At 49.2% G+C, this 21,355-nt stretch overlaps 1 long non-coding RNA gene across 1 annotated transcript in view; it reads left to right on the forward strand.

Annotated features, from left to right (window-relative positions):
* Window positions 1–6,680: 6,680 nt before the first annotated feature.
* Window positions 6,681–21,355, forward strand: part of LOC140427752 (uncharacterized) — a 109,335-nt gene continuing 94,660 nt past the window's right edge. The window contains exon 1 of the long non-coding RNA XR_011948626.1: window positions 6,681–6,935. This is a non-coding gene — a long non-coding RNA (uncharacterized lncRNA). The remainder of the gene's footprint in view (window positions 6,936–21,355) is intronic.

Consider the following 21,355-nt stretch of genomic DNA (forward strand, 5'->3'; position numbering starts at 1 on the left):
CAAGTGTGGTAAACCACTGTTGCACCTATATTAGGTGATGTATGGTAGGACCTGTACTACAGGTACGACAGTAGTCCCTGCCTGCTGGCTCCGCCCAGTAGGCGGAGTATAAATATGTGTGTCCTCCATGAAGCAGCCATTTCTCCAGCTGCTGTGTGAGGCCACACATCTTAGAGCAATAAAGCCTCAGTTGTATGCAACTCTCGTCTTTGTACAATTGATCGTGCATCAATTTATTGTTCTAAGATTTTCAGAAGATGGACCTCCGTATCAAGCCGGATCGCCTGCAGCTGGATCCACAATCAAGTGACGCCAAAAAGGACTTTCAGCACGAACCGCTTAGCCATCCTCGGCTATGTGGTCTAGAAGGAGTTCTGGTGCCCGATCCCGACCGCATGCGCCCCCTCATGGAGCTCCCCCCCCCCACTGCCCCAAGGCCCTCAAACGCTGCCTGGGTTCTTTTCATACTACGCCCAGTGGGTCCCAAACTATGCGGACAAGGCCCGCCCACTCATACAGTCCACCCATTTTCCTCTGACGGCCGAGGCTCAACAGGCCTTCGCCCGTATCAGAGCCGATATCGCCAAGGCCGGGTTGCACGCAGTAGACGAGACGCTGCCCTTTCAAGTGGAGAGCGACGCATCAGACATCGCCCTAGCCGCCACCCTTAATCAGGCAGGCAGGCCCGTGGCATTCTTTTCCCGCACCCTTCATGCCTCAGAAATTCGGCACTCATCCGTCAAAAAAGAGGCCCAAGCTATCGTTGAAGCTGTGCAGCATTGGAGGCATTACCTGGCTGGCAGGAGATTCACTCTCCTTACTGACCAACGGTCGGTAGCCTTCATGTTCAATAACACACAGTGGGGCAAGATCAAAAATGATAAGACCTTGAGGTGGAGGATCGAGCTCTCCACCTACAATTACGAGATTTTGTATCGCCCCGGCAAGCTCAACGAGCCCCCAGACGTCCTATCGTGAGGTACATGTGCCAGCGCACAAGTAGACCGACTCCGGGCCCTGCACGATAGCCTTTGTCACCCGGGAGTCACACGGTTGTACCATTTTATAAAGGCCTGCAATCTGCCCTACTCTGTTGAGGAAGTACGGACAATCACCAGGGACTGCCAGGTCTGTGCGGAGTGCAAGCCACACTTCTACCGTGCGCGCCTGGTGAAGGCCTCCCCCCCCTTTGAGCGCCGCAGCGTGGATTTCAAAGGGCCCCTCCCCTCCACTGACCGTAACACGTATTTTCTCAGTGTGGTCGATGAGTACTCCAGATTATTCTTCACCATCCCATGCCCCGACATGACGTCTGCCACCGTCATCAAAGCCCTCAACACAATCTTCGCTCTGTTCGGTTTCCCCGCCTACATCCACAGTGACAGGGGATCCTCATTCATGAGTGATGAGCTGCGCCGGTTCCTGCTCAGCAGGGGTATCGCCTCCAGCAGGACGACAAGCTATAACCCCCCGGGGAAACGGGCAGGTAGAGAGGGAGAACGGGACGGTATGGAGGGCTGTCCAACTGGCCCTACGGTCCAGGAACCTCCCGGCCTCCCGCTGGCAGGAGGTCCTCTCTGACACTCTACACTCCATTCAGTCACTGCTGTGCACCGCCACGAACAACACACCCCATGAACGTCTCTTTGCCCTCCCCAGGAAGTCCACATCCGGGTGTCGCTCCCGACTTGGCTCGCAGCTCCAGGACCTGTACTTCTCCGTAGGCACATCCGAATCCACAAGGCGGACCCGTTGGTGGAGAGGGTGCAGTTGCTCCATGCGAACCCCCAGTGTGCCTACGTGGCATACCCCGATGGCTGCCAGGATACTGTCTCCCTCAGGGACCTGGCACCAGCAGGTTCCCCACACACACACCCCTCCGGCCCGGCGCCACCCTCCCCTCCCCCAGCGCTCCCAGCAGCAACCCCCCCAGGACCATCTGTCCTCCGCCTGCCCACGCCATGGGATGAAGAGGATTTCGGCACGCTCCCGGAGTCACTGAAGACCAGACCAGCATCGGCGTCACATCAAGGCCCCGGACCGGTTGAATCTCTAACTGGTCCACTGGACTTCAAAAGACATTTTTCTTCTCACAAAAATTGTACATATAAAATTCAGCTGTTGTATGTAATTCTCCACCACCCCTGCCGGACTCAATTTTAACAGGGGGTGAATGTGGGAAACCACTGTTGCACCTATATTAGGTGATGTATGGTAGGACCTGTACTACAGGTTTGACGGTAGTCCTGCCTGCTGGCTCCACCCAGTAGGCGGAGTATAAATATGTGTGTCCTCCGTGCAGCAGCCATTTTGCCAGCTGCTGTTGGAGGCCACACATCTTAGAGCAATAAAGCCTCAGTTGTGTTCAACTCTCGTCTTTGTGCAATTGACCGTGCATCATCAAGCACCTTTCATGATCACTGGCTGTCTCAAAGCATTGGGCTATTGAAGTGGTAATGACTGTTGTAATGTAGGAAGCAAAATGTAATGTAGGGTGGCAAAAAAATTGGAACTCAAGCCTGAACACAGCTGTCAAGTCATCACTGTGGAAGGAGTGACTGTCTTTGTTTTATTCATTTACGGGTTGCGGGCATCGATACTTAGGCCAGCATTTATTGCCCATCCCTAGCTGCCCTTCAGAAGGTGGTGGTGAGTTACCTTCTTGAACCACTGCAGTCCTTGAGGTGTAGGTACACCCACTGTGCTATTGAGAGGGAGTTCCAGGATTTCTCCCCAGCGACAGTGAAGGAACGGCGATATATTTCCAAGTCAGGGTGGTGAGTGACTTGGAGGGGAACCTCCAGGTGGTGGGGTTCCCAGGTATCTGCTGCTCTTGTCCTGCTAGATGGTAGCGTTCATGGGTTTTGAAGGTGCTGTCTAAGGAACCTTGGTGAGTTACCGCAGAGCATCTTGTAGATGGTACACGTGGCTGCCACTTTTCGTCGATGGTGGAGGGTTTGAATGTTTGTGGAAAGGGTAGCAATCAAGGGGGCTGCTTTGTCCTGAATGGTGACACATTTCTAGAGTGTTGATGGAGCTGCACTTATCCAGGCAAGTGGAGAGTATTCCATTACACTCCTGACTTGTGCCTTGTAGATGTGGATAGGCTTTGGGGGTCAGGTGGTGAGTTACGTGCCGTAGGATTCCTAGCCTTTGACCTGCCCTGATAGCCACAGTATCAATATGGATATCAATATCCAATTCAGTTTCTAATCAAAGGTAACCCCCAGGATGTTGATTGTGGGGGATTCAGCGATGGTAATGCCATTGAATGTCAAGGAGCGATGGTTAGATCCTCTTTTGTAGGAGATAGTCATTGCCTGGCACTTGTGTGGCGCGAATGTAACTTGCCACTTGTCAGCCCAGCCTGGATATTGTCCAGGTCTCGCTGCATTTCGACATGGACTGCTTCAGTATCCGAGGAGTCGCAAATGGTGCTGAACATGGTGCAGTCATCAATGAACATCCCCACTTCTGACTTTATGATGGGAGGGAGGTCATTGATGAAGCAGCTGAAGATGATTGGGCCGAGGACACTACCCTGAGGAACTCCTGCAGTAATGTCCAGGAGCTGAGATGATTGACCTCGAACCGCCACAACCATTTTCCTTTATGCCAGGTATGACCCCAACCAGTGCAGAGTTTTCCCATTGATTCCCATTGAATCCCGTTCCTTGGTGCTATACTCGGTCAAATGCTGCCTTGATGTCAACGGCAGTCTCACCTCACCTCTGGCATTCAGCTCTTTTGTCCATGTTTGAACCAACATGTTTTGTTTTTATTTCAGATTTTCAGCGTCTGCAGAATTTTGCTCTGTTTCTGTCTATTCTGTCCCACTCCATCACCACTTTAAGTGTCTCTCTGAGATACCTCCCGCAAGCAAAAGCTGCCACATTTGCAGTCATGTAGCCTTTGCAGTCGTATTGTCACTGGACTAGTAATCTAGCGACCCAGGGTAATGCTCCAGCGAACCAAGTTCAAATACCATGGCAGATGGTGGAATTTGAATACAATAAATATCTGGAATTAAAAGTCTAATGATGACCATTAAACCATTGTCATAAAAACCCACCTGGTTCATTAATGCCCCTTTAGGGAAGGAAACTGCTGTCCTGATCTCGTGACCCCAGGACCACAGCACTATGGTTGACACTTAAATGGCCTGACACTCAGTACCGCTCAGTGCTGTGGGTGTACCTACGCCACATGGATTGGATTGGATTGGGTTTGATTTGTTTATCGTCACGTGTACCGAGGTACAGTGAAAAGTATTTTTTTGCGAGCAGCTCAACAGATCATTAAATACATTGGAAGAAAAGGGAAGAAAAGAAAATACTTAATAGGGCAACACAAGGTATACAATGTAACTACATTAGCACCGGCATCGGATGAAGCATACAGGGTGTTGTGTTAATGAGGTCAGTCCATAAGAGGGTCATTTAGGAGTCTGATAACAGTGGGGAAGAAGCTGTTTTTGAGTCTGTTCGTGCGTTTTCTCAGACTTCTGTATCTCCTGCCCGATGGAAGAAGTTGGAAGAGTGAGTAAGCCGGGTGGGAGGGGTGTTTGACTATGCTGCCCGCTTTCCCAAGGCAGTGGGAGGTGTAAATGGAGACAAAGGATGGGAGGCAGGTTCGTGTGATGGACTGGGCGGTGTTCACGACTCTCTGAAGTTTCTTGCGGTCCTGGGCCGAGCAGTTGCCATACCAGGCTGTGATGTAGCCTGATAGGATGCTTTCTATGGTGCATCTGTAAAAGTTGGTAAGAGTTAATGTGGACATGCCGAATTTCCTTAGTTTCCTGAGGAAGTATAGGTGCTGTTGTGCTTTCTTGGTGGTAGCGTCGATGTGGGTGGACCAGGACAGATATTTGGAGATGTGCACCCCTAACCATCTCCACCTCGGCCCCGTTGATGCTGACAGGGGTGTGTACAGTACTTAGCTTCCTGAAGTCAATTACCAGCTCTTTAGTTTTGCTGGCATTGAGGGAGAGATTGTTGTCGGTACACCACTCCACTAGGTTCTCTATCTCCCTCCTGTATTCTGACTCGTCGTTATTCAAGATCCGGCCCACTATGGTCGTATCGTCAGCAAACTTGTAGATGGAGTTGGAACCAAATTTTGCCATGCAGTCGTGTGTACAGGGAGTCGAGTAGAGAGCTAAGTACGCAGCCTTGCGGGGCCCCGGTATTGAGGACTATTGTGGAGGAGGTGTTGTTGTTTATTCTTAATGATTGTGGTCTGTTGATCAGAAAACCGAGGATCCAGTTGCAGAGTGGGGAGCCAAGTCCTAGGTTTTGGAGCTTTGATATGAGCTTGGCTGGGATTATGGTGTTGAAGGCGGAGCTGTCGTCAATAAATAGGAATCTGATGTAGGAGTCCTTGTTGTCGAGATGCTCTAGGGATGGGTGTAGGGCCAGGGAAATGGTGTCTGCTGTGGACCAGTTGCGACGGTATGCGAATTGCAGTGGATCAAGGTGTTCTGGGAGTATGGAGGTGATGAGCTTCATGATCAACCTCTCGAAGCACTTCATTACGACTGAAGTCAGGGCCACCGGACGGTAGTCATTGAGGCATGTTGCCTGGTTCTTCTTTGGTACCGGTATGATGGTGGTCTTCTTGAAGCAGGTGGGGACCTCAGAGTGGAGTAGGGACAGGTTAAAGATGTCCACGAATACATCTGCCAGCTGGTCCGCGCAGGCTCTGAGTGCACGACCAGGGATCCCGTCCGGGCCCGTCGCCTTCCGAGGGTTCACTTTCAGGAAGGCCGATCTGACTGCGGAAGCTGTGATGGTGCGTATGAGTGAGTTATGGGCTGCTGGGGCACTCAACAGCGTATTGTTGGTTACCTGCTCGAACCGAGCATAGAATGCATTGAGTTCATCGGGGAGGGGTGCGCTGCTGCCAGAGATACTGCTCGGCTTTGCTTTGTAGCTTGTTATGTTGTTTAGTCCTTGCCACAATCGCCGAGAGTCTGTCTGTGACTCTAGCTTGGTTTGATATTCTCTCTTGGCATCTCGGATGGCTTTGCGGAGGTCATACCTGGATTCCTTGTACAGGTCAGGGTCGTCTGACTTGAACGCCTCAGATCTGTCGTTCAGTAGGGAGTCAATCTCGTGATTGAGCCATGGTTTCCGGTCATGGACTGCAGGGGTTAAAAAAGGCAGCTCACACCAACTTCTCAAGGGCAATTAGGGGTGGACATTAGCGATGGCCGAGCCAGCAATGCCAATGAATAAAAACAAAATCAGCCCTCTCGAATCTAATGAACACCTCAAATTGATTCAAATAACAATGGCCCACAGAACCTGTTTGCACCTGACTGGAAAAGGGTTAAGTCAGCATTGTTCCATGCAGTTTAATTGCTTATTGAAGTCTCTCCATGTAACAGTGTGTTAGTTGTTTACTTTTTGAGGAGCACTTAATCACTGTTTTGGAAAAAAAGCGATTCAATCATTCACTTTTAAAAATGTTACATCATATTAAGAAAGACTCTGGTCTGAACTGAATAATTCTATTTAAACTTTACACAATGTAAGAACAATTCCAGCCAATTATACCACTTTGGCATGAGACTTCATGTGACAGCAAATGTATAATTAATCTAGGTTATATATTAAGTGCCTCATGGTGGTGTAAAAGGTTCTTCTGTATGACTTGACAAACCATCCGTTTAACTATTATTTGCTGCTAATACATTGCTGGGAGCTTCCTTCTGCTATTGTGAGAAACAAGTTTCTTATCTTGTGGATGATGAGGCACTTTCCCAACATTTGTTTTGGTGGACAGCACAGAAACAGGGGGCTAGATTCTTCCACCCCGCCCGCTGCAAGAACGCCACGGGCGACTCGCGGGCTTCTCCAGTCGCCGGGAGAACGCAGCCGGAGAATACCGCCCAGGGCATTCACCCAACTGGTTGTACTTTCAAAGGAGCCTTGGTGAGTTGCTGCAGTGCATCTTGCAGTTGGTACATACTGCTGCCACTGTGTGTTGACGGTCGAGGGAGTGGATGTTGAAGGGGGTGGGAGAGGTGCCAATCAAGTGATCTGCTTTGTCGTGGATGGTGTCAAGCTTCCTGAGTTTCGGAGCTGCACTCATCCAGCAATGTTGGGAATATTCCATCACACTCCTGACTTGTGCCTTGTAGATGGTGGACAGGGTTTGGGCGGTCAGGCGGTGAGCTCCTTTCTAGAGTTCCCAGCCTCTGACCTGCTCTTGTAGCCGTAGTATTTATATAGCTGGTCAACTTCAGTTTTTGGTCAATCGTAATCCACAAGATGTTGACCGAGGGAGATTCTGCGATGGTAATGTCATCGATTATCAAGGGGTAATTGTTGGATTCTGTTTTGTTGGAGATAGTACTTGTGTGACACACATGGTACTTGCCACTTATCGGCCCAAGCCTGGATATTGTCTAGGTCTTGCTGCATTTGGACATGGACTGCTTCAGTATCCGAGGAGTCGTGAATAATGCTGAACATTGTGCAATCATCAGTGAACATCCCCACTTCTGACCTTCTGCAGCTGAATGGATGGACCTAGGACACTACCTTGAGGGAATCCTGCAGCGATGTTCTAGACGATTGTCCTCCAACAAGCAAGCAACCATCTATGTTCCTCAGTCTACAAAATTACGAGGGGCATAGACAGAGTGGATAGTCAGAAGTTTTTTCCCAGGGCGGAAGAGTCAATTACTAGGGGACATAGGTTTAAAGTGCGAGGGGCAAATATTAGAGGAGATGTGCGAGGGAAGTTTTTTTACTGAAGGTATTGGGTGCCTGGAACGCGCTGCCAGAGGAGGTGGTGGAAGCAGGGACAATAGTGATGTTTAAGGAGCATCTTGACAAATACATGAATAGGATGGGAATAGAGGGATAGGGACCACGGAAGTGTAGAAGGCTTTGGGTTAAACGGGAAGCACGGTCGGCACAGGCTTGGAGTGCCGAAGGGCCTGTTCCTGTGCTGTATGTTTCTTTGGTCTTTGGTCTATACCAGTATTTATATTCAGTAAGAAGTCTTACAACACCAGGTTAAAGTCCAACAGGTTTGTTTCGAATCACTAGCTTTCGGAGCACTGCTCCTTCCTCAGGTGAATGAAGAGGTATGTTCCAGAAACATATATATAGACAGATTCAAAGATGCCAGACAATGCTTGGAATGTGAGCATTAGCAGGTGATTAAATCTTTACAGATCCAGAGATGGGGTAATCCCAGGTTAAAGAGGTGTGAATTGTGTCAAGCCAGGACAGTTGGTAGGATTTCGCAGGCCAGATGGTGGGGGATGAATGTAATGCAACATGAATCCCAGGTCCCAGTTGAGGCCGCACTCATGTGTGCGGAACTTGGCTATACGTTTCTGCTCAGCGATTCTGCGTTGTCGCGTGTCCTGAATGGACATCGCGTGACAATCACCAGGCAGGAATGTTCCCTTCCAGTCGGGGAACACTTCAGCAGTCAAGGGCATTCAGCCTCTGATCTCCGGGTAAGCGTTCTCCAAGGTGGCCTTCAGGACGGGCGACAACGCAGAATCGCCGCGCAGAAGCTTATAGCCAAGTTCCACACACATGAGTGCGGCCTCAACCGGGACCTGGGATTCATGTCGCATTACATTCATCCCCCACCATCTGGCCTGCGAAATCCTACCAACTGTCCTGGCTTGAGACAATTCACACCTCTTTAACCTGGAGTTACCCCATCTCTGGATCTGTAAAGATTTAATCACCTGCTAATGCTCGCATTCCAAGCATTGTCTGGCATCTTTGAATTTGTCTATTTTATGTTTCTGGAACATACCTCTTCATTCACCTGACGAAGGAGCAGCGCTCCGAAAGCTAGTGATTCGAAACAAACCTGTTGGACTTTAACCTGGTGTTGAAAGACTTCTTACTGTGCTCACCCCAGTCTAACGCCGGCATCTCCACATCAGTATTTATATTCCACATGAACCTCCCCACTAGCATTTAATTTCCACCTGACATTTCAGTTGTACAGGGCATTGGTGAGATCACATCTGGATTATTGTGCACAGCACTGGTCTGCTTATTTAAGGAAAGATGTAAATGCATTGGAAGCAGATCAGAGAAGGTTTTCTAGACAAATATCTGGTTTGGGCGGGCTGTCCTATGAGGAACAGCTGGACAGGTTAGGCTTGGGTTTAGAAGAGCAATAAATGACTTGATTGATGAATGTAAGATCCTGAGGGACCTTGACAGGGTGGATGTGGAGAGGGTGTTTCCTCTGGTCGGAGAATCTAGAATTTGGAGTCACTTTTTCAAAATAAGGAGTTGCCCAATGAGGACAGAGGTGAGGATTCCTTTTTCTCAGAGGGTTGAGAGACTTTGGGAATTTTCATCCTCAAAAGGTGCTTGAGACAGAAGGCGGAATTCAACCTAAAGATTTCGAAGGATCATTTTGGGTGAGTTTGGAAGGGCGTTTCTTGGTGCCATTTTGGGCGAAATCCACACTGCTATTCAACCACACGTAGGACATGATCTACTGGCCATGTCCTGCTGGAGTGGGATGCAGCCAGTAAATGCTGGGAGAGGCATCCCCGGGCTTCACGATAGCCCAGAGCTGACCAAATCTCATGAGACGACGCAATCGGTTTAAGAACCCACTTAACTGTGCTGACGCTGGATCTTATTGGCTCCCGGCATCTATCGGCCTCCCCAAGGAGACCCCAGCCAGTCACCAATTAGTACAGGTCTACACAAACGTGCACCAGGCGGAATGACACTTGGGGGGTCTCCCAAGCCATTGGAGGCCCCTGGGTGGTTAGGGACAGGGCAGGTTGACATCCCCTGGCGCGAGGGCACTGACACCCTGGCAAGGTGCCAGGGTGCCATGTTACGCCTGGTCCTCATTTCTGTGGACCAGTACTAAACGGCACCCGGTTGAGGCCTCACTGGGGAGTCCGTTAGTTCCTGGGAGCCCAGATAATCCAGCGCATGCATATTTAAATAGGCCTCTTGCGAGATTCAATGGCCTCATTGCAACACCAAGTGAGGCACAACGAGGCCGGTAAATCGGGCCCAGAGTCTTTGAATATCTTTAAGGCAGAGGTAGATAGATTCCTGATAAGTAAGAGCGTGAAAAGGTTACCCTGGGCGAGGCTGGAATGTGACGTTGTGGTTAAAATCAGATCAGCCATGATCCTATTGAATGGCGGAACAGGCTAGAGGGGCCGAGTGGCCTGCTCCTGCTCCTAAATCGTCTTTTTGTATTTGGAATGCCAGCCTGGTGAAGCTACCACACAGACTACATGCCTGCTGAACAGCAAAAGCAACATGGTAAAGGCAGAGCTAAATGATTCCACAACCAATAGATCAGATCAAAGCTCTGCTGTCCTGTCCAACGTGTATTTATTTGGCACTTTTAACATAATGAAACTTCCCAAGGTGTTTCACAGAGGCACCTAATCAGATATTCGGCCAGGTGGCCAAAAGCTTGGTCACCTAAAGAGACAGATTTTCAAGAGTGTCTTAAAGGAGAAGAGAGAGATCGAGAGGCAGAGATATGTGGAGTAGGCAATTCCAGAGTTTAATGAGGCAACTGAAGGCACACCGTCATCAATGGTGGAGTGTCTGGAACTGGGGATTCTCAAAATGCTAGAATTAGAGAATCGTAGGTTTTGGGGCTGGAAGCGGTTCCAGAGATAGGGAGGTACAATGCAATTGAAGGATTAGAATATAAGGGTGAGAATTTTTAAAATCAAGGCATTTAACCAGCAGCCCAATCTATGTCACCAACAGAAGGGTATGAGAAACAGTATGGAGGAGCCCTCACTGGATTCTTGTAAAACAAGATAACATGTTTATTTAGGATGTTGCTCATACAATGAAGATAGTTAGCTGCTCAAAGCACACAAACTCTCTGCTGATGTCACTATATATCATGCGATGCATAACCAGCAGGAATGTATTCTCTGATACATAACACTCCTCCCGCTTTACTTCACTAGGACAACAACTATGGTTAACATTTAAACAACAGACCCTTTTATGTATTATTTCGATACACATATACAATTCAATAAGTCAGTCTCTGTGGTGGACGTCAATTTATTTTTTGGTAAAATTCAGTGTTTTTGAACTTGGCTACTAATGACCTTGGAAGGAAGTGTCCTCATTCCTTTCTGTAGATGGTACTTCCTGAGCAGTCATTTCAGTATCTGTCACTGTAGGCATTGAAATGCCCTCGAAACAGAATCAAAACTCGCCACTGTCTTTGGCCTCTGGTCCGAAATATTGCTCCCTAGATTTTCCAAGGGCTAAATCTCTTGAGAGGTTTCAGCAAACTCACTTTGTGCAGCAAGTAACTGATCAGCATGACGTCTTCAAACTCTTTCATCATCCATCCGAACAGTGTATGGTATTGCACCTACCTTTGGTAGGACCATAGCTGGTACCCATTTCTCATTGGTGGTGTAGCTCTTAGCTAACACTCTCTCACTGGTTGAATACTTACGCTTTAGAGATTTCCTCCCTCTGAGCAATTTGTGCTTGTTTTTGTTGTTTAACAATTTCTGAAGTATCAGGAGGAGTTAACAAATCAAACTGTGTTTGTAATTTCTTCTTGAACAACAGCATTGCCGGTCAACTTTGCATGGTAGCATGTACAGTGTTCTGGTAAGAGTAATAGGGGATTCTGTGGTCAGGGAACAGATAGTTTCCACTGTAGCCGTCAACTTGACTCCAGGATGGTGTGTTGCTTTCCTGGTGCCAGGGCCCGAGATGTCACTGAATGGCTGCAGGGCATCCTGAAGGGGGAGGGTGATAAGGCAGAGGCCATGGTACATGTTGGTACCAATGCCAAATGTAGAAAGAGGGATGAGGTCTTGCATTCAGAAAATGGCAGTAGACTAAAAAGAATTCAGAGTTAGGCAGTAGACAAAAAAGGAGGACCTCTCGGGTTATCATCTCTGGATTACTACCAGTGCCATGTGCTAGTGAGTACAGAAATAGGAGAACAGTGCAGATGAATGTGTGGTTTAAGAGTTGGTGCAGGAGGGAGGGTTTTAGATTCCTATACCACTGGGGCCGTTTCTGGGGAAGGTGGGAGCTGTACAAGCGGGATGGTCTTCATCTGAACCAGAGTGGAACTCACATCCTTGCTGGCAGATTTGCTCATGCTATTGGGAGGAGTTTAAACTAATTTGGCAGGGGGAGGGGACGCAGACTGATAGCAGAATAGGGACACAGCAAAATACAGACAAGCAAGCAAGTCAGAGGGAATACAACGGTAGTAAGTTTCAAGGGAGTAAGACAAGGCTGGAAGTCCTCTACTTTAACATCAGGAATATTACAGGCAAAACAGATGAGTTAAGGCTGAAGATTGACACGTGGAATTGTGACATGGTAGCCATCATGGAGACGTGGTTGAGGGTGGGCTGATCAGCATCCCGGGATATAGAATCTTCAGGTAAGACAGAGGAGGGGGTAAAAGAGGAGATGCATTGCATAGTAGTAATAATCTTTATTGTCACAAGTAGGCTTACATTAACACTGCAATGAAGTTGCTGTGAAAATCCCCCAGTCGCCATACCACGGCGTCTGTTCGGGTACACTGAGGGAGAATTCAGAATATCCAATTCACCTAATAAGCATGTCTTTCGGGACTTGTGGGAGGAAACTGGGGCACCCGGAGGAAACACATGCAGACACGGGGAAAACTTGCAGACTCCGCACAATGACCCAAACCGGTAATCGAACCTGGGTCCCTGGCGCTGTGAAGAACAGTGTTAACCACTGTGCCACCATGAATCAGTTCCTGTGGTAAGGAGAGGTGATATCTTGGAGGAGACATCAAATGAAGTTCTATGGGTAGAGCTTAGCAATAAAAAAGGAACAGCCACATTGCTAGGTGCTAGGTATTTTATTATAGACCCCCCCCGATAGTCAGCGGGAAATTGAGGAGCAAATAAGTGCGCCATTTGCAGAGGTGTGTAAAAATAATAATAGGGTAATTATATTATGTGATTTCAACTTTCCCAACATTAATTGGTTTAGTCATCGTGTTAAGGGCTTAGATGGAGTGGAGTTCTTAAAACGTACACAGAACTTTTTAGCTCAATATGTAGAAGGTCCAACAAGGGACAGTGCAGTGCTGGACCTAATTCTGGAGAATGAAATCGGACAGGTGGTTGATGTATTGATGGGGGGGCATTTTGATAATAGTGACCACAACATGGTACAATTTAACTTTGTTATGGACAAAGAAACAGACAAATTGCAAAAAAAATGTTTTGGATTAGGGGAGAGTTGCTTTTAGTAAAATAAGGTAGGATCTGGCTAAGGTAGACTGGAAAGAGGTACTTCTGGGGAAATCTACAGAACAGCAGTGGGGGCATTCAAAAAAGAAATGGGGAGGGTACAGGCCCAACATGTTCCCTCTCGGGTAATAGGAAGGAGCAACATGCCCAGAGAACCATGGATGACCAGAGATAGTCAGGATACAATGAAATAAAAGAAAGGCTTTCAGCAAGTACAAGGGGAATAAATTAACGGAGGCATTAGTGAAATACAGAAAGTGGAGCTTAAGAAATCAATTAGGAGAGCAAAAAGGGGATATGAGAAAGTTCTGGCTGGTAAAAGTAGGGAAAATCCCAAGATATTCTATAAGTATATCAATGGGAAGAGGATAACCGGGAAAGTGTAGGGCCCATTAGGGATTGAAAGGAAATCCATGGGCGGAGCCAGAGGGCATGAGTAGGAGGTTGAATGAATACTTCACATCTGTCTCCACCCAAGTGAATGAGGAGGTAGTTATGGAACGCAGTGAGAGAGACTGTGAGGTTCTTTAGCAAATTGACATTGGGAGTGACAAGGTCTTGGAGGTGTTGGCAGGCTTAAATATGGACAAATCTCCAGCTCCAGATTAATTGTGTCCCAGGGTGCTGTGGGAGGCGAGGGAAGAGATTGCAGGGGCTCTGACCCAAATTTTTAATTCCTCTCTGGCCACGGCGGAGGTGTCAGAGGACTGGAGAACAGCTAATGTGGTCCCACTATTTAAGAAAGGCTGTAGAGACAAGCCAGGGAACTACAGACCAGTGAGTTTCACGTTAGTGGTTGGGAAAATATTGGAGAAAATTCTTAAGGTGAGGATCTATCTCCACTTGGAGAGGCAACATTTGATCAGTGTTGGGACTCTTATTTCACCTTCTAATGAAAATAGGTAGTCTGGTTGGTGGGAGGTGTCAAAAATTGTTAATTATTCACTGGTACACACTTGAATAAGAACTGAATAAAACTTGGAAAGAAAATATCAAACAATACAAAAAAGTGAAGCACCATGGCAAAAAGCATAAAGCACAAAAGGAAATCACTTTAACACAGACAGATAGATGATTCAAGAATTCAGGAACAAAGATCTCGAGGGGCGGGATTCTCTCAGCCCAAGACGAGTCGGAGAATCGACGTGCCGGGCGCGATTCGTGCGAAGCTGCCCCGACGCCGATTCTCCGGTCACTGGAGAATTGCCGCCATTTGTGCCGGCGCGGTCAGCACGGCGCCGGTCGGGACGCTCTACACGCCCCCCCCACCCTCCCCCCCCCCCCCCGCCGATTCTCCGGCCGAGGGGCCTCCCAAAAAAGCCCGAGTCCGGCCGGCGCCGTTCACATCTGGTCTTACCAAGCGGGACCTCGACATCCATCCTGTCTGGGGCAGTCTGGTGGGGAAGGGGGGGTCCTCCACCGTGGCCTGGCCCGTGATCTTGGCCTATCGATCGGCGGGCCGGCCTCTCGTGGTGGGGGCCTCTTTTGCTCTGCGCCGGCCCCTGTAGCCCTACGCCATGTTGCATCGGGGCCGGTGCGGAGAAGGAGGCTACCACGATGCGCGCCGGTCACAGTGCACATGCGCGCATTCACGCCGGTCGCAGCGCACATGCGCAGACCCGTGGTGCCCATCTGACGCCGATATCGGCAGCTGGAGCGCCGTGGGTCGCTCCAGTGCCATGCTGGCCTCCTGTAGGGCGGAGGATCGCTACACTTAGCAGTCCGACGCTGCCGTCGTTATACTCTCCAGTTTTTACAACGGCATCAACACTCTGCCTTCAGATGGGAGAATCCCGCCCCCCAACAATGATGTCCTACTTTTAAGGGAATTATTTTATCTGGTTTAACCCCTCGTTTACTTTTATTGGCTTCTAATTCTCAGCTAAGAGCTCCTGGTTTTTCAAATGAATATCTGTTACTTAGAGGACGATTTGTAACTCAAACATTGGACATTACTTAAGATTGACTGGTGCCTATCAAAACTAGCTTAGCATCTGCATGCGCAGTCCTAGGAAAATTACTGAATACGTATTCTCACACTTTCCATGTTACACAGATTGGCGGAGACCTTGCCAGAACTGATTAGTTGATTAGACAGAGAACAATAGTTAATTCATTATATGAGACACTGACTGGGTTCCCACAGTCATGGCACTTTTAATATTTTTGACTTTTGGCTATAAGCATTCAACTAGCCCCTGTATGAATAAAACTATACTTTATGAATCAGTAATAATCAGCATGGCTTTGGCAGAGAGAGGTCATGCCTAACAAATTTGATTGAATTCTTTGAGCATGTGACGAGGTGTGTAGATGAGGGTAGTGCGGTTTCATAGAGCGGTATTTCGTAGAATTTACAGTGCAGAAGGAGGACATTCGGCCCATCGGGTCTGCGCCGGCTCTTGGAAAGAGCACCCTACCCAAGGTCAACATCTCCACCCTATCCCCATAACCCAGTAACCCCGCCCAACATTAAGGGCAATTTGGAACACTAAGGGCAATCTATCATGGTCAATCCACCTAACCTGCACATCTTTGGACTGTGGGAGGAAACCGGAACACCCGGAGGAAACCCATGCACACACGGGGAGGATGTGCAGACTCCGCACAGACAGTGACCCAAGCCGGAATCAAACCTGGGACCCTGGAGCTGTGAAGCAATTGTGCTAACCACTATGCTACCGTGCTGCCCATGTGGTTGATGTAATTTACATGATTTTCAGCAAAGTCTTTGACAAGGTCCCATATGGGAGACTTTTAAAGAAGGCATGTGGAATACAGGGTAACTTGATAACGTGGATTGAAAATTGGCTTAACTGTGGGAGACAGAGAATGATGACAGACTGGAAGCTTTGGTGACTGGAAGCCAGTGCCCAATGGCACACCACAGGAATCTCTGGAAGCCAGTGCCCAATGGCACACCACAGGAATCTGCTGGTCCCCTATTGTTTGTCATTTCTATAAATGACATAGATGATTATGTGGGGGGTATGAATAGGAAGGTTGCGATGACGCAAAGATTAGCCAGGTGGTTAACAGTGATGTTGAGTGTCTTGGGTTGGAGGAAGATATAGACAGGATGGTCAAATGGGCGGATAAGTGGCAAATGGAATTTAACCCCAAATTTAACCCTAAAGTGTGAGGTGATACACTTTGGAAGGAGTAATGTGACAAGGAAGTATTCAATGAATGGCCTGAAACTGGGAAGTTCCGAGGAACAAAGGGACCTTGGAGTGTTTGTCCATTGATCTCTGAAGGCAGAAGCGCAGGTTAATAAGGTGGTGAAAAAGGCATATGGGACACTCACTTTTCACAATCGGGGCATAGATTACAATAGCAGTTGGTCATGTTGGAGTTGTATAGAACATTGGTGAGGCCACAGCTGGAGTACTGTGCGCAATTATGGGCCCCACATTATAGGAAGGGTGTGATCACATTGGAGGGGGAGTAGAGGCAATTCACCAAGACGTTGCCTGGGATGGAACATTGAAGTTATGAAGAGAGGTTGGATAGGCTTGGGTTGTTTTCGCTGGAGCAGAGAAGACAGAGGGGGGTCCTGATCGAGAGGGGCAAGATTATGAGGGGTATGGACAGGGTGGATAAGGAACAGCTGTTCCCCTTTGTTGAAGGGCCAGTTACGAGGGGACCCAAGTTCAAGGTGAGGGGCGGGAGGTTTAAGGGGGATCTGAGGAAAAACAGTTTACCCAGAGGATGGTGACGGTCTGGAATGCACTGCCTGGGAGGGTGGTAGAGGCGGGATGCCTCACATCCTTTAAAAAGTACCAGGATGAGCACTTGGCACGCCATAACATTCAAGGCAATGGGCCAAGTGCTGGTAAATGGGATTAGGTAGGCAGGTCAGGTGTTTTTCATGCATCGGTGCAGACTCGATGGGCCGAACGGCTTCTTCTGCACTGTATTATTCTGTGTGACTCTGAGATTCTGTGTGGTAAGACATTAGCAATTTGTTTAGTTTTCTTGATAATGTCCTCATATCCTTTGATGCTTTGATAGAATGCACAAAATGTTCAGCCAGTCCATTCATTGCTGGATAATATGGAGCTGGCTTGATATGGAGTGTACTGTTCCCTATCAAACAATCCTCAAAATCTTTAGAAGTAAACTGTGCACCATTATCACTGACAATCTGCTCCGGTGTTCCGAATCTTGCGAGTATCTTGTCTAGTTTCTCAATGGTATGCTCAGTTGTCATTGACTTCATTATCAATACATCTGCCCATTCCGGGTGTGTGTCGGCAATCACTGAGAACATGTGACCCTCCAATGGATGTGTATTCTCTACCATGGCTGTGTCAGCCATTCCCATGGATGTAATGTTTGTAATCATAGAATCATAGAATTTACAGTGCAGGAGGCCATTCCGCCCATCGAGTCTGCACTGACCCTTGGAAAGAGCACCCTACTCAAACCCACACCTCCACCCTATCCCTGTAACCCAGTAACCCCACTTAACCTTTTTGGACACTAAGGGCAATTTAGCATGGCCAATCCACCTCACCTGCACAACTTTGGACTGTGGGAGGAAACCGGAGCACCCGGAGAAACCCACGCACACACGGGGAGAACGTGCAGACACCGCTCAGACAGTGACCCAAGCTGGAATCAAACCTCGGATCCTGGAGCTGTGAAGCAACTGTGCTAACCACTGTGCTACCGTGCTGTAATGGTGGAGTGTTCCATAGTTTTTGCACAAGAATGGCATTTCTCAACAATCTCTTCAATTTGAGCCTCTACTCCTGGCCACCAAAAATAACTGTGTGCCAATTCCTTAATTCTTACCACACCAGGATGTCCCTCATGAAGTTGGTCAAGGACTCTACTACACAGGCATGGAGAAATAATCACATGGATCCCCTCCAATAGAATTGCATTCTGTACTGTCAACTCAAGTTTGATGTAGAGCTTGAGGTCTGAGTTTTTCCAATGAATGTTTAATAGCATTCCTTTTTGGACCTTCCTGGTTCTTGTAACACATTAAAGGATTTAGGAGATATTAAAACTGGGTGTTGTCAGAGTACATCTGAAGCCTAATGTTGTGTTTTCAGACGATGTCACTGAGGGCAGGAGCAGAAAAGGCGAAAGCATTGCGGGTGATGCTGTGGCTATGATTAGATATGTAAGAATTGAACAAAGCAAGTGCGGCACACCTAATGGGATGATGGTGGAATCGGCGCTATATTTCCCCGTCAAGACGGTGAGAGACTTGGAGGAGAATTTCCAAGTGGTGGGCTTCCTGGGTCTAGATAGGAGTGGACACTCGGAACAAGGGCAGCACAGTAGCATTGTGGATAGCACAATTTCTTCACAGCTCCAGGGTCCCAGGTTCGATTCCCGGCTTGGGTCGCTGGCTGTGCGGAGTCTGCACATCCTCCCCGTGTGTGCGTGGGTTTCCTCCGGGTGCTCCGGTTTCCTCCCACAGTCCAAAGATGTGCATGTTAGGTGGATTGGCCATGATAAATTGCCCTTAGTGTCCAAAATTGCCCTTAGTGTTCGGTGGGGTTACTGGGTTATGGGGATAGGGTTGACCATGGGTGGGGTGCTCTTTCCAAGAGCCGGTGCAGACTCGATGGGCCGAATGGCCTCCTTCTGCACTGTAAATTCTATAATTCTAATTCTATGAAGTATGGGCACTAACATTCCCAATTTCTCACCCATCCTCTTTTACCCTCGGGATTTGTCTTGTTGTCAGCTCATAAGCCTGACTAGATGTAAGATTGCTTCAAAATACAAAGGGTTGCCGGTGGGCAAAAGAATGGACCACTAACTCGCCAAACTGACTCAAGCCCAGATGAATAAACTGGCCCTTGGTGAACTCAGGGTTAAACTAGCCAAGTTCATTGAGCATTTTATTACCCAATGCACTACCAGCGTCAGTTAGGTTGCACTGGACTTTGTTACTTGCATAGTTGGCAAGGAGGATCAAATAGTCATTGTTACTCAGTCTCCTGTATGAGTTCTTAGTATTGAGCTGTTTGCTAATAATCTTCAAAAGAACTATTTCTGGACTGGCAGGCATTAAGACAGTTTAACTGCGCGGGGGGAGCACTGAACCTATCATGCCCCACACTGAGGTTTGCTGTTTTCTGTCATGTGCTTGGCACAAGCTGAAGGGTTTTATTCAGATGTTAGTTGCAAAGATTCTGGGAATTTGCTGAATTTGCCGATAATTACTAAAAGTGCAAATGGCCTGATTTGAAGCAGAGGTACCAAAAAGACAGCCATGCCTGACATCAACTGCTAAAAGAACTGGGCCAGACACTGGCCAAGCTGGCTGGGGTGGTGAGGGGGAGCGTGCTAGGCCTGGCTCGGGGAGGGGCGGGTGGTGACACAGAACAGGCCGTGAGTCCGGGGTGAAGCCCCATGGGACTGGGGTGGTGTCCAGGCATGGACTGCCATTACTGCGGCCTGCAAGGCAGCCATCTTGCTGCGCACCCCACTGACCATCCACCTTGGCCCCTGGTTCTGCAGAGTGACACGGGCTGTCTGGATGCTCCCACCCCCCACACTAGTACCCCAGCTCCCACCCCCACGCCCCACCCTCCACCACACCTCCGCACCACCCAACCGGCCTCGACTCGCTGGTGGGGCATAACGCGGCCCACTCAAGGGCAATGCCCACTGTACGCCAGGCAGGGGCCATGGAGCATATCGCTGGCAAGGGCAGAGCCAGCCGACAGCACCCCTGGCATCTGGGCCTGGCTGCAGGGCCAGGGACCCCCATGATGCCGGGCACCGATGGTGCCAGGAGTGCGGAGATGGGATGGGGGGGCATGCAGGGCAGAGCCTGCAGTGCCAACTGGGGCCACCGTGTAGCCGTTGGACCTGGTTGGACACGGGGTAGCACCATGCCAGCATGTTGGTCTTTCACCCCCTGCAGACAATGGATATTGGAATTCAATCAGCAATTGTGGCCTTCCTGCCAGTCGCCGCAGTCCTGGGGGATGCTGCAGCAGCGGAGCGGGCAGCAGCAGGGCGTGTTCCAGAATCATAGAATTTACAGTGCAGAAGGAGGCCATTCGGCCCATCGCGTCTACACCGGCTCTTGGAAAGAGCACCCTACCCAAGCCCACAATTCCACCCTGTCCCCATAACCCAGTAACCCCACCCAACACTAAGGGCAATTTTGGACACTAAGGGCAATTTATCATGGCCAATCCACCTAACCTGCACATCTTTGGACTGTGGGAGGAAACCGGAGCACCCGGAGGAAACCCACGCACACACGGGGAGGATGTGCAGACTCCGCACAGACAGTGACCCAAGCCGGAATCGAACCTGGGACCCTGGAGCTGTGAAGCAATTGTGCTATCCACAATGCTACCGTGCTGGAGGTACGTGCTGAAGAACAGGAGGTAGCTGTCCAGGATGGAGAGCTGGCCGCCCAATAGGCAGAGGAGGAGGAGGAGACCAGGAAGCGCCGCATGAGGCCTCGTGTATACCGGCAGCGCTGGTCATTCGAGGACCTGCCGGACAGGGCATACCGTTGAAAATTCTGGCTGAGCAGGGGGACAGATCATGAGGCACCTGGTACCACGGGGAAATGGGGGAGGACACCCCCTCCCGGTGGCCGTCCAGGTGGCAGTTGCCCTGAACGTTTATGCCACGGGCCCCTTCCAGGCGCTGAGTGAGGATCTGTTTTAGATCTCACAGACCTCGGTGCACAGGTACATCCGCGCTTTCATGGAGGCCCTATACAGGGCAGCACGGTGGCGCAGTGGTTAGCATTGCTGCCTCACGGTGCCGAGGTCCCAGGTTCGATCCCGGCTCTGGGTCACTGTCCGTGTGGAGTTTGCACATTCTCCCCGTGTTTGTGTGGGTTTCGCTCCCACAACCCAAAGATGTGCAGGCTAGGTGGATTGGCCACGCTAAATTGCCCCTTAATTGGAAAAATTGAATTGGGTACTCTAAATTAAAAAAAAAAATCAAATGGAGGCCCTATACACCCAGTTGGCTCAATACATCCACTTCAATGTGGACCGAGCCCACCAGGATGCCCGGGCAGTGGATGCCATCGGCGACATGCCCCGGGTCCAGGGGGTGATCGACGGGGTGCATGTCCCCCTACGA

The sequence above is a fragment of the Scyliorhinus torazame genome, chromosome 8, assembly GCF_047496885.1.
Source record: "Scyliorhinus torazame isolate Kashiwa2021f chromosome 8, sScyTor2.1, whole genome shotgun sequence".
Classification (NCBI taxonomy): Eukaryota; Metazoa; Chordata; class Chondrichthyes; order Carcharhiniformes; family Scyliorhinidae; genus Scyliorhinus; species Scyliorhinus torazame.